Consider the following 13,466-nt stretch of genomic DNA (forward strand, 5'->3'; position numbering starts at 1 on the left):
GTGGATTAAAACACAGGTTCATATTGATAAAACAGATGAATAAAAACAAAGTCCTCATTATATAGGCTGTGCATGATATTTAAGTGTAATCAGCTGTATTAAATGCAAGGACAATGGTCATCCTTGTGAAATCTGCTCAAAAACTATTAATATTATGGTGTAAAAGTAACATTTCAAGTAAATTTAGTTTTCTGTTTATGGATACAAACTAGGATTATTGAAAAAAAGTCCAAGTTTTGCTTAATTGAGCTAAATGCTAAATGTAAGTATTTGCTAGTTTAATTTCATCTTCAGTCTAAGGTGACCCCTGCTTGCCTGCCATACTAGAGGAAGGGAGGGGGGGTGTGACGTGGGTTTTGGCATGTGTTGAGAGCAGTCTCATGTGTATGAATGGTGGGCTGTACAATGCAGCCGTAAAACTGTCAGACTATAGAAAGCTGGAGTCACTTAATGTTACGAGAGTCCGTGGTTTTATAACAGTCTGTTGTCTCTCCAGCACTTCATTCCCATGTGGTCGAACCACTTAATGAGTTGCTCGTCATCAGAGATCAGTGAACGAAACACTTACAGACGGCAGCTTCCAGCTTCACCTTGCTCCGATACCCTGCGTCTAGTACACAGCAAGCTATGAAAGGCTATATGACGACATACATGACAATGTATTACTGTGAAACATAAATGTCAAGTGTAAATGTGTCAAATATAAATGTCAATCAATCCTCTTACAGTTAATTTATTAAGTGAACTGGGTAAAAGCTATCCATAAGCAGTTTTTCAATTAATTTCCCATTAAAATGAGTAAATCACAAAATATTTAGATTTTGTAATATAGAAATTACACATACAGAATTTTATCCATATCACCAAGCTTTAAAAAAAAAAAAAAAAAAAGCTAGCAACATTCTGATTTTTGCATGCTTAGACTGGCTGGGAGGTCAGTCACATCAGATTAGGCGTTTTCCATCTTTGAAGGGTTAAAATACTGAATTTCAGCATGAAAACTTAATTATCATTGCAGTTCATTCTTGAAATTCACTTATCCACTTATAACCAGTGTGTACCACCAGCTACTCTTCATCGAATCCAAATGAAAACAAACAATTTAATTCACATATCAAATTAAGAATATAACATACTGATATCAGCTTTCTCTGTAATTGTATAAAGCTGTTGGTATCTTCATTCTAGTAAAACTTTCTTTGTAAGGTCTCAACACTGATGAAGGAATACATAAAAACCTCCAGACAACACATACTGTAGTGGACCACAAATATTAAAATAACTTTAGGACCAACACAATGAGACAAACCCTGCCTTCACCGGTTGAGGCGGACTGACAGTAAGCAAATTTGCACATCTTATAGTCGGCTAAGTTTTACACCTTATCATCAGCATCTGTATTAAAGCTGAAATCTGTTCTGCCTTTGTATTAATATGTATGTTGCAATATTTATCCATACTGTGAGGTGTGATTGAACACTGAAAGGCTCTCCTACCGCAGCAGGAGGTGCTCTCTGTTTACTGCCATTATGAAATGTGGATCAGTTTTTCAGCGGTGTTTAATTTGAATCAGATCAATGAATCATATACTTGCCTTCACATTTACCTGGCAGGTGACATTTCCACTGCACGCTAACAGTAATAAATCAAAACAATGTCACAAGCGACGCTAGGATCTCCTCCTCCTTTCTTTACTCTAGTTGGAGCACCTGATGTCACAGATTGCATCTTTAATGACTGAAGACTGTGAAGTTTGTCTTGAGTGTGATGCATTTATAGGTTGATAGCAATCCAATCCAATTCATTTGAATATAATCGATAATGCAGATCTTACAGACACTGGAGTTACACAGCATGAAAATAACATGCTCTACTGTCCAACCATCTTAATACAAAGCACTTTTTTTAGTAACATGAATCCTCCTGCAGCCTCAGGACTCTGGTGTCCAGCTTCATGAAAATGTGGTGCACTCCAGTATTGATTTAAATAGTTTGTCTATGAACGGTTTGGTTGTAGGTGGACTTCTCCATGAGTCACTTTCAGCCGCTTTGCTCTCAACAACAAAGGATTGAGCAAACTCTGCTATGACTGAGGTCATAGCTGCCACAATCCTGTAAACTTTATTTTTTGATATCTTGAATAACAAATTGAATTCAGTCTCATATTTGGTAGTAAGTGTATTAATAGAATGATGGCAAAAGTCTTAGAGGCATCGTCAAGTATTCTGCTCTTTTTGTTATTAAAGTGATGTAGCAGCACTTCGTAACATCAACGTACCACACTGAATGGGATGAGCTTATTGTGTGATCAGCCCTTTTAACTTGTACCTCCACACATTCCTGACTTGCTTTGTCTAGATACGTCATTGCTTGGCGATCAATCTTTGATCTCTGTTTGTGTGTAGTGGCAGGTAAGATATGTCACACAGTATAATCGACCAGGGGAAAAGTTTGTCTTGATCCCTGGAGGCTAAGTTGTAATACATTAATCTGTCACTCATATTAAGGGTCTGCAACTGTGTGCATATGCACACACACACACACACACACACGTACATGTGTCTGCGAGGCCGGCTGTTGTTTTCAACTGTGTTAGCTACAGCTATGATCAATAGTATTTTCTCAAGCTGTAGCGCAGTAGCACTAGCAGTGTTCATAGTGGTCACAAAAGGGGTTTTGAAGTACACTACAAAATCAAAATGTTCATTCTTTGTCCTCATCAAAGGACATTTTCTCCCATTCACACTCCCGCTGTTGCAGCTCTGTGAGTGAGGTGAAGTTACAATCGAGATCTGAAAACTGTGAAGACTTTTTATTATAGCACCCCAGACTTCACCTTTTATGGATATATACTGATTATAACCAGCAGTGGCAGGCAAATGGTGACCCACAGGCTGAATCTGGTCCTACAACAAAATAATTTTGCCCTCCTAATAAAGGTGAAGTTTACCTTTTTATAGACATCAAATCTTTTACATCGCTCTTCATAAATCCTCAGTAGATAATTTAAACACAAGGCTCATATTCCCAATTAATATGACCTGTAAAATGTAAAAAAAAAACAACTGCACAACACCGGTACATAAAATAATTTGGCCTAAAGTGACATTGAGACAAATCTGTTCCAGTCAGATTATGTGAGCCTAATTCTGTTATGTACCTTTTTGTTATTTACACCACTTGTCATTAATCTACAGGAGATAACAATGTAAACACAAGGCTCAACTATGAATGAGTCAGGCCACTGTTTATTGTGTGTGAATGAGCTCTCGGACCTCTGTCCCCAAGAACAACCCTATAACTCTTTTATAAATCAGTTTTATTCTTGAATGAATCAAAAGAAATAAGATGTTCTCCTAGCAGCTGTACGTCGGCCCCCCAATAAACAGTGCTGAAAAAAACTGGACCGTGTTTGAACCTAATTGCTGAGCACTGATATACAGTTTTAATGGATGCTTAAAAATCTGTTTTCAGAACTGCTGAAAAGGTTCTGTTTTTTGTTTTTCCCTTTCTAACTTTTTTTTTTTTTTGCCATTTTGGCTAAAAGTAACAACTATCTTTACAAACAAAACCATCTTTGCTTGTTTAATTTACAAGTTTAAAGTCACTCTTGAACATCTGACCCACATTGAAACGTTGCTGTAATAACAATTCCTTTCATTAATGTAAGCCACATTTGGCAAAACATCTCCCAAACAAAACAGAAAAGAAACAGGCGTGGTGTATGGTATTATCTCATCTAGTTGGTTTGGCTTTTAGTAAACAGCCAATCACACATCCAGCATCAATCTGTTTGGACTTTTGAAAAAAATATCTTTAAGTTAACTTGATGCTTTAGTTTCTTCAGCAGCCACTAGTTCAGTTTGGCTGCTGCTGCGTTATGCTGGACGGTCAGGTAGCGTACACTCAACTATAACGTCTATGTGCGGTGGTGGTGAAAGAAAACAAAGAGCAAGGTGCGATCTGTGTAGTGACAGCAGCGGGAAACCACAGCTAAGTTTCATGGGAGTAATTCATGGCTAAACAAAATGGCCATCGAGGCAAAACACATGCAAAAATGGGTGTTTATGAAAAAGCAAACGCTGTTATCAAGTGATGTGGTTTCAGCTACATATGAAGAGCACTGTGGGCAGTTCAGGGACAAGTTTAGAAAGCTGGAAATCTCGGCTACAATCTGACATTGATCAGACACACTTACAAGCCCCTGCTCATTAATTACGGTCATTTCGTCAAAGCGGCAGTAAAATGTTCCAAATGACACTTTTCACTACAATATGATCTTTTCTTCTCCCGTATGTCGCGCCCCTCCTCCACTGCAGGCAATAATGTCTGTCTGCTGTTAATATTGCCTGAATGTATTGATTGTTTGTCATGGGTTTAACTGCCAAGTCCTGCCTCATAAAGCTGTCTGTACTCTTTGTGTCTTCTCGCTTTTATCTCCTGGGGTAAAATTATTCAGAAAATGAATGCAGCAACACTTTCACAAAGGAAAAGGTTTTCGCAATCTTTTAAACACTGGTTAGTGGGTTTTAATTAGTTAATTATATACTATTATCCCGGCTTTTCTTCAAGATTGTGACTCCGTAGTTGAAATCAATGCTTATTGTACAGTTATGACACGTGTTACTATTTTTTCTTCCCAAAATCAGCGTTAAAATGTTTGACAGGTTATTAAAATCCAGAATTAAATGAATTGCGTCCTGCTCAGCAGCTCATTATTTAACCATCCCTTCTTATTCAGGCTGATGTGGCATTTGCAAGCAATCAATAATATCTGACGCTCCTGTTTTCAGGCGGTCAGTAATTTGGGGCAACATGCAGAAGTAACCAAAAACAGGCTGTGGAGGCACTTCTGGCTGGCTGTGATCCATCTAAAATCACACATTTACTGTTAATGAGAGTTGTGCAGTCCTGGATTGTGGTTAGGTTCAGACTTAAGAGTAAAATTACTGTGTGACATGCTAAATGCTAGAATGAACATTTTAACATTTTCTCCCCACTTGAATACATACAAAACTTTTAAGCCTGTTTCCTTGACTGTTTAGCTCAACTAAATCAGTGTAGTAATGCTCTAGTTGCTGCGAGAGCTCATTAAAAGTCATATTATTTAATGCCCCATCTTGAAAAAAGTTGGACAGTCTTTATTGGATCCAATTATTTATTCTGTCGCCATCCTCTATTCTTTTTAAACTGTAGTGCAGGTGACATTACATTTACTTTACATTATGACTTCAGACCAGTTAAGCTTTCTTTCTACATAATAATATCTAATAAGAAGCTACATCACAAGTTTGTCTTATAGCAATAAAAACAGGATCTTGACAAGGGCAGCAGCTAAAGATTATTCTTTTCTTTCTTTTTCTTTATTTTTAATAAGTTTGTTTTATTAGGACTTCATTTCACAATACAAATCTTTTCAATATAGATATAATAGTGTCCAGTTGTATATTTGTGTAGGAATAACAGACAACACAAGGATATAACACCCACACATGCAAAAAAGAAGAGAAAAAACCCAAAACAAAACAAAAAACCAAAATCCTCCACCCTCACCTGCCACTCCCACCCTCGCTAAAGATTATTTTCATTGTTGATTAATCTGTCTCGATTAATCAATTAGTTGCTAAGTCATTAAATGGTGAGAAATGTTGATTGCGGTTTCCCAAAATCCAATGTGACAGTTTAGTGTCAAAGAGGATTAAAGAAACCAGAAAATATTCCCATATGAAGCTGGAATCACAGAATTTGGAATTTAATTAATTTAATAGTTTGCAACTAATTGATTAATTGAGTCATTGTTGCAGCTCTAATCTTGGCCAATACTACAATTTAAGGGGTCACCAGTCGTAAACTTCTGAGTGATTCTTAAACTGGTTTAAATCCTCTTCAGAAGTATTTTTTATCTCAGAAGTTACTCTCAACAATCTGATCTGACTGTCATCAACTTTCCATTCAGCACACAAAATGATAAATCTGAGTTATAAGGAGTCAATATTTTTTGGGTAATGTGATTTACCATAATGCATCTCTTCCATAATGTCTCATTCTAGTAAGTCGAGAGAACAGCAGCGGAAGAAATGTCCATAGACGGATGATGTTGAAAGGTGTTTATCTCACTGTATAGATACTTTACCCATTTTCAGTGTCCCAGCACATAATCCAGGGATGCAGACCTATGAGGTGTGTGACTGATGAGATGATTTTGGAAAGGAGAATATAGGAGGAGGAGGAGGAGGAGGACGCCGGCACAGAAAAAAGGGAAGATGCTGTCCCAAAGTGTATAGTGCTGTCCTAGATCTAAAATAGCCCAGAGCTGTGTGCTGCTCGTTGCTTCGGGGCAGGTCTGATTATTTCTGATTCCATCACACTGCCCTTCAGTACCGCACTGAGGTGGATTTGGTCTTGTACTTGATTATGGATGTTTTGATCGTGAGAGCAGGCACTATTAGTTAGTCTGTTCCTCTGAGACTTAGGTTAGATATAAGATGTAGGATTTTTTTGAGGTGTTATAATCGTATATAACTTGATTTTGTTCATAAATGATTGATCTTGGTTATGTTTGGGTTTGGTCTAGTAGTTGTTTTTGGCAATAAAAGGTCAGAAAATGACATCTTAAAATTACTTTTTTGTTTGGACTGCAGTCTGAAACCCAAAGATGTTTAGTTTCTGTAATAAAATGGAAGAAAATAACCCCAAACAATCTCCTGTTTGGTGTTTTTTGCAGTGATTTTATTGTCAAATTAATTTTAGAGCTGAAGCGATGAGGTAATTAACAGAAGACAATTATTCTTTATTATTATTTATTATTCTCTTTTTTTTTTAAAGGATAAGGATTTTTTTAAACAGAAATGGCTGTCCCCCACTGGTCAAGGCTACTTGAATGTGAATATTGTCTGCTTTTCTTTCTTCTGTGATAATAAAAATGTAATTTGAATTCTGGTTTGTTTGTCAAACCAAAAGATGTTTGAATTTGTCTCGCCGGCCCATTGGAAAGCTCTGAGGCATTTCTTTACTGTCTGGTGGCATTTTACAGATCATATGATTAATGATTTGAGACAATTAGGGCTACAGCTAATCATTTTCCTTATTGATTAATCTGCGGTTTTCCAATTAATGAGTTTTGTCTTTAAAATGTCCCTTTGTAGATTCCCATAGCCCAAGTTGACGTCTTCAAACGTTTTGTTCAAAACCCAAAGACGTTCAGTTTACTTACAGAAAAAAAGAAACCAACTGGAACCAGCAAATTTGTGTTTTGAAATATTAGCATAAAACAATTTCTTGATTATCCAAATAGTTGCTGAATAATTTTCTATTGATCAGGTAATCGAAAAAATCTTTTTAGCTCTTGTATTAAGTTATATTGTTGGTGAGCATTAGTATAATACTTATAATTAATGTAAAATAATATGCTTTGGAATAAAATAGTCAACCATCAAATTAAAGTGCATTAAACATCACACTCATTAGGTGTTTAGACTGATTGATGCACCAAGCTACACTCAGCATTTTATTGTCTTATGATTTTTGTCTTTCTTGGTTCCCTTTCTGTTGTGACCTGAGTGAAACGCTGCCTTCTGGAGGATTAAAAAAAGATCTGTTCATTTCTATTCTCTCCTGCGCTCAAGTGTGATAACGCCCACTGGTTTTGATTTGTTGCTTAAAGAGTAGATGCCTGGTGAGGTATTATGTGGGAGGATAGAAACGGTGTGGGGGTTGTGTTGTATTGTACATGTTCTCCAGGAATGGTAGCTCTTTGTGTGTGTCTGTGTCTGTGTGTTTGAGTGTGTGGGGTTTATTCTCTCACAATCCTTCCCTCCTCCTCCTCCTCCTCCTCCTCCTCCTCCCTCATTATTAACCTTTCCTGGTCCCCCTAGGCTGTGGGAATCTCTATTTATGGAGTGAAACCAACATTATTGTTTTTGAAACAGACACATAAAACATTAACATACACAAATTGAATATGTGGGCATAACGATCTGAAACAATACAAGACCCGACTGTCACACGGTGTGTTTACAATACAAGAAAGAGCCAGCTGCGTTAGCATGCAGGCTAGCTAGCTGTGTTTTTATGCCTCAGCCTTCGGGGCTACTGCCTGGGAGTTCGACCCAAATTAAGTCCCGCTAATAGAGTTTAAGCTTAACAAAGTCCTGAAGAATGGCGCAGGTTAAGGCAGGGAGGACTCCTCTTAATAATGTCAGTCAGTAGTGAATGAGTCCTGGCTCTGTGTGTGCTTGTGTTTGAGATAGACAGACCTCAGAGTTAAATTTGGTTTCAGTATTACGCTTCGCAGTAAAAGCTAAATCAGAAGAGCAGTCGATTTATTTTGTAATCAACAAAAATTATCAGCTTTTTATCAGCGTTTTTTGCATCTCAAATGTGAATATTTGCTGCCTTTCTTCTGAAAACCGTAAATGAGAGTCAGAAATGCACACATCTTCTCACTTGACAGTTTGTGTAGCAGAGTCAGTTTTCAGTGCAAATCCAATTTTCTGATAAATGGCTGGCTGTTACAGAGTCAAACGTGCTGTAACACGGTTACTGGTTTGATTGTCATAACCGACAGAAAGGTGTAATAGCTGTCAGCGATTAAGTGAAAAAGCCTCGGGTCACGTGCAGGTTCATCTCCCGTAATACGCAGCCCTTCGGCACATCAGGAAATGTTGCACTGTACTGACTTTGAAGTCAGGTGTGTTTGTATCAAAGAAAGATGAGAGAACAGACAAATAAATTGATTTTTGCACGTTGGGCAAACAGACGGTGACATGACATAAGCAGAAATGTGAGGTAGTTGTCAAAAAACAACCACCTATAGCACAAAGTCAAAATCTGGGTTTAGACCAGCTTCCTGAGCAGCTAGCTCTCAGTATCTAACGGCCAACACATCATGTACAAGCTGCTATTTCACAGCTTTCTGCTCTCTGCCCATTATTTTTTATTATTATCTTTATCATTATCATTATTATTATTATTATTAATATGCTACTTCAATGACAGCCTCAGTGTATCAAATTGAATGGATTGTCTTTATATCTGTAAACATATCACAATTTGAAGAGATTACTCAGGCTGCAATAGCTTCAGCATTTATCATTATTTTATTTATTATCTATAGAATAACTGAGCAACTGAGTCTTACTTTATCTCTTCGGTGTATTAATACATTTAGATGGATAATTTAAGACTCTGGTGGTCATTTATCAAATTAAGTACTGTTAAACATTTTTGTGATGAGTAATTACAGTTCTCCAGCTGTGATTGACATTTATCATCATGTTTTTACACACATACAGACTAATTGAAGAATTGATCCACTTAAAGAAGAAATAGATTAATCTGGAATGACAATAATCATTAATTTGAGAATTGCTTTTTCTCAAAATGGCCTTGTTCCTCTGCAGGGAAAAGTATTAGCCAAACAAAATCAATACAAGTTTGTATGTCAGTGTGAGCACCGAACATAAAACCCTTGCCAAGTTCTCAAGCACTGGTCGTCGTCTGTAAGAAAACTGTTTCTGTTTTTGATATTTTCATGCAGCCAACAATACATTTTCATTTTTACTTCTTAGCTCTATGAGGCAGAGCTCCCAAAAAAATTGCTCCCAAAACCATGGATGAGACGTGTAGACTGGTCTCTTCTTGTTTCCCCTCTGACATACAAATAGATGTACAATCTCCGTCTTTGTGTCTGTGTCGTACGGAGAACGGCCTCTTTCACAGTCATGGATAGTGGTGTCTGCTCAGAAAAAGAGCTTCTCTTTTTATTTTAGGAGTGGAGAGCCTGAAGCGCCTCATCATCACCTCCCTCTGAAAACAAAGGGAGCTGTGGTTCGACACATGCATCTCTGCCGTCCTGTGTTCCTCCATGACTTACCTTCATTAGACACATTGTGGTACCCCTCTTGTTCTCTCCCATTCACTTTTCATCACCTTTTCCACAGGCTGCAGGCTGAAACACACAAACACACCCTGTCTTTCTCTCCTCTATTCAGACACAGCTGTAATTGGGTTTGAGCTGTGTATGCAGGATAGGACCTCAGGGTTAGCTTAGCCACCTGTCCATTTGTTAATGGGTAATGTTCCCTCACTCTAGTCTGGACAAGTACATGCACATTACAACTCGGTTCATGGGAATGACATGCAATAATATTTTGATTACAGCTGAGGAGCCAAGTAGAGCTGCATTGATCAGTCAATTAATGGATTAGTCAAATAATCGCCATCAAATTTGATAATAGATGCATTTTTAAAAACAGCCATTTGTGAGGAACTGCTGCTTTGTTTAGTCTTATGAATATGTTTTTTTGTACTGTTGCTATAACAACTATATTTTTAGGAAACTTAAATTTGTCTCTGTTTTTCAGATGTTTTATAAAACTAGTGATTAACATATTAATCAAGAAATCAATCAGCAGATAAATGCATAATGGGAAAAAATGATTAGTTGCAGCTGTAAAACCAAGTTTACACAGTTTCATGATGATATAAATGCCAAAAAACATCAAAAAGAGACTTTAAAGGTTTGATCTAAGAAATTCTTATTTGGTTAATGAGTATATGATGACTTCAGTGAGTTGACTTCATTAGGGCAGTAACTAACAAATTATTTCGTCATCATCAGTTAATCTACTGATTGTTTTCTTGATTAAACATTGGATGCATGGTTCATATAAAATGTCATTAAATGGTGAAAAAAGGTTCATCCCAAGTTCCCAGAGCTCATGTTCACTCTTCAAAACGTCTTATTTAGTTAAAAACACAAATGTAATCAGTTTATAAAACACGAGTTTGAAAAAGCAGAAAATATTCACATTTGGGAACTGCTGAATCTTGTCCATATTTGGGAAAAAAGTGTGCTGAAACGATTATTCAATCTTTGAAATTGTTGCCATCGTATTGGTAAAAACTTTAAAGCTCCTGATTTCATTTCTAAGTAAATTTAGCACAAAAAAAGTGAGTATTATAGTTCTTATGCAGATCCGTTATGCTGAACTTTACAAAAGCTTTGAAGACTTTCGAGGAGAATCAGGGATTTCATTTTTAGGATCATCTCTAGTGAAGGTATTTTTTCAAAATGGAATCTGTAATGATTAAAGTTTTGCTTTAATGTTATTCCTAAAACTGCTGAAGAATAAGAGAGAAAGAATGATAAATTGAAACAAAGAAGAGTGTCAGAGCAGTGCTCGAGGAAAGGGTTTAAAGCACAGATAGAAAGAGATAGAATAGATTAATGAGGATTGTACTGTGAGGTGTGTTCAGCAAGGGGTTAATCAGCCCCCCTGAGACCTGCGTCTATTGTGAGATATGAAACTGAGTAATGAACCACAGTTGACATATCGACACCTTCTTTGTTGTTTTACACCCACGCAGGTTTTTTTTTTTTCTTCATTTCTTGAGGCGTGTCAGGAATTCATGTGTAAAATAGTGGAAAGAAGAAAAACAACCCATGTGTTTTTTGACGTCAGTGTTCCTGGACGAAGTGTTTTAAAATGCTTCCTCGCTTAATTTGAAGCGTCACTCTGCTGCTATTTGTCATCACCATGGTACATGTATAAATGCAGTATATGCCCAGGAAATGACAGAAAACGCTGTAATTGTGGAAAAGGATTTTGTTGACTGGCTATAAAGCATCGGCTCAGGATGTTTCTGGACAGATTAGAGTTGGAAAATTGTCTGTTTGTACAATCCCGTTTCACGAATGCAGAATCAGACGAATGGGGTGTCATTTTCTGGTCTTGGTGAATGAGTGGGTGATGTGTTGTGTACTGAGAGCTTTCAGCATTCTACGTAAACACATGACAGAGCCGCACTTAAATCCAAGGTGCACACACACACAAACACACACCTTTTCCTCTTTGTTTATTCCTCAGCTTTCTGCTTTGTGTGTGTGTGTGTGTGTGTGTGTGTGTGTGTGTGTGTGTGTGTGTGTGTGTGTGTGTGTGTGTGTGTGTGTGTGTGTGTGTGTGTGTGTGTGTGTGTGTGTGTGTGTGTGTGTGTGTGTGTGTGTGTGTGTGTGTGTGTGTGTGTGTGTGTGTGTGTGTGTGTGTGTGTGTGAGAGATCATGCTTACACGTGGCTCGTTTGCAAGACCGAACTATATATTTTGTGTCCTGACCTGTTGTGTTGCTCTTTGTCACTTTTTTTCATTGTGTCGATGTTTGCTTCGCTGCTCATATTGGATGTTATGTACGGCACGTCGCACCAGATACACCAATCATATTCATGCTTCACTATCTCTTACACTTATACGCACTGACTGTACACACACACTGTAAAAGCTTTATATACACAGAAGGTGGAGGTGGGAATTAGAGGTGGGCGATAAATCAATTTCAATACCTGATCGCAATAAAACACATGTCGATAACGATGACAGACTTTGGACATCTTCTGCTCAATATGGATAAATCTAACAGCCTATCACATAGCGGGAATAAATGTGACAACCAATCAGCCTGCAGTTTTTGGCCTGCATGTGATAGCACACACATACATCTCCAACCTATTGATGAGTCTACTGCCTGAGTGCCGTCATGTCTAAAGTAACATTAACCCAGCCCCAGTGGGAATATTTGGTTATCTTATGATTTAATTATTTGATTCTTGATTTCACAAATCAATTTACATTCGCCAATAGGAAAGTAGAAATATTTTAAGGCCCTTAACTCAAGTGCCAAACCAATCAATTGTGCCCTTTATTCCATTTAAATGTAGTGTGACTTGTAACTGACAGTAAAGCTTAATGGTTTCAATGAAGGTCGTCATCTGATGAATAGGAAGAAAAAAAATCTGAAAAAGCTTTTGAATTTAAAAATGTTAATTGCATTCATTATGGAAGCATCTTACAGTATGAGAAGAAAGAAATTAAAGGGTAATTTTTCTGGCCAACATCACTGGTTAAATATATGTTGTTAAAGCAGGAGTGTGTGTGTGTTGGAGTAAATGGTGAAAAAAAAGTGAGGTACCTTTCAGAGCTGTGTGAAGTTTTTTGTAAAATGCTGTTGTGTGTGTTGGTCAGCCTGTTCGTTAATGTGGGAGTTTGGTATGAAATATTCATAAAATAATTAAACTTGCAAAGGGTATTATTAAGTAATTTCATCCAAAAATATGTTCAGAGTCTTCACATAAGATGAACTATAAGATTATGACATTGAGCTCTGCCTTCTTCATCCAGTCAACGTTATTAAATCAATTTTTTTGGCATTCGTGAATCAGTTTAGAATAACACAAATTAAGAATCGTGATTGAAAGGTAAATCCTTTTTTTCCCATTTCCCGAATAACTACCTCAAAGCTCAAACAGTTCATTTCTCACTGTCACATTTACATAAATAGTTGTGAGCACTGTTTGTTTTTAGAGTTATTAGCTGCAGTTATTGGTGGCCAAAGACACAGCAGTTACCACAAACACACACTCAGACACACCGTCTAAATCACTGTCTCCCCTGCTGCTGTCACTAATCATTTG

General features: G+C 37.3%; 1 protein-coding gene across 2 annotated transcripts in view; it reads left to right on the forward strand.

Annotated features, from left to right (window-relative positions):
• fam168a (family with sequence similarity 168 member A) overlaps nucleotides 1-13,466 on the forward strand; it is a 31,950-nt gene that overhangs the window by 2,355 nt on the left and 16,129 nt on the right. The window lies entirely within an intron of this gene.

Source organism: Scomber scombrus, chromosome 5 (assembly GCF_963691925.1).
Source record: "Scomber scombrus chromosome 5, fScoSco1.1, whole genome shotgun sequence".
In the NCBI taxonomy this organism is placed as follows: Eukaryota; Metazoa; Chordata; class Actinopteri; order Scombriformes; family Scombridae; genus Scomber; species Scomber scombrus.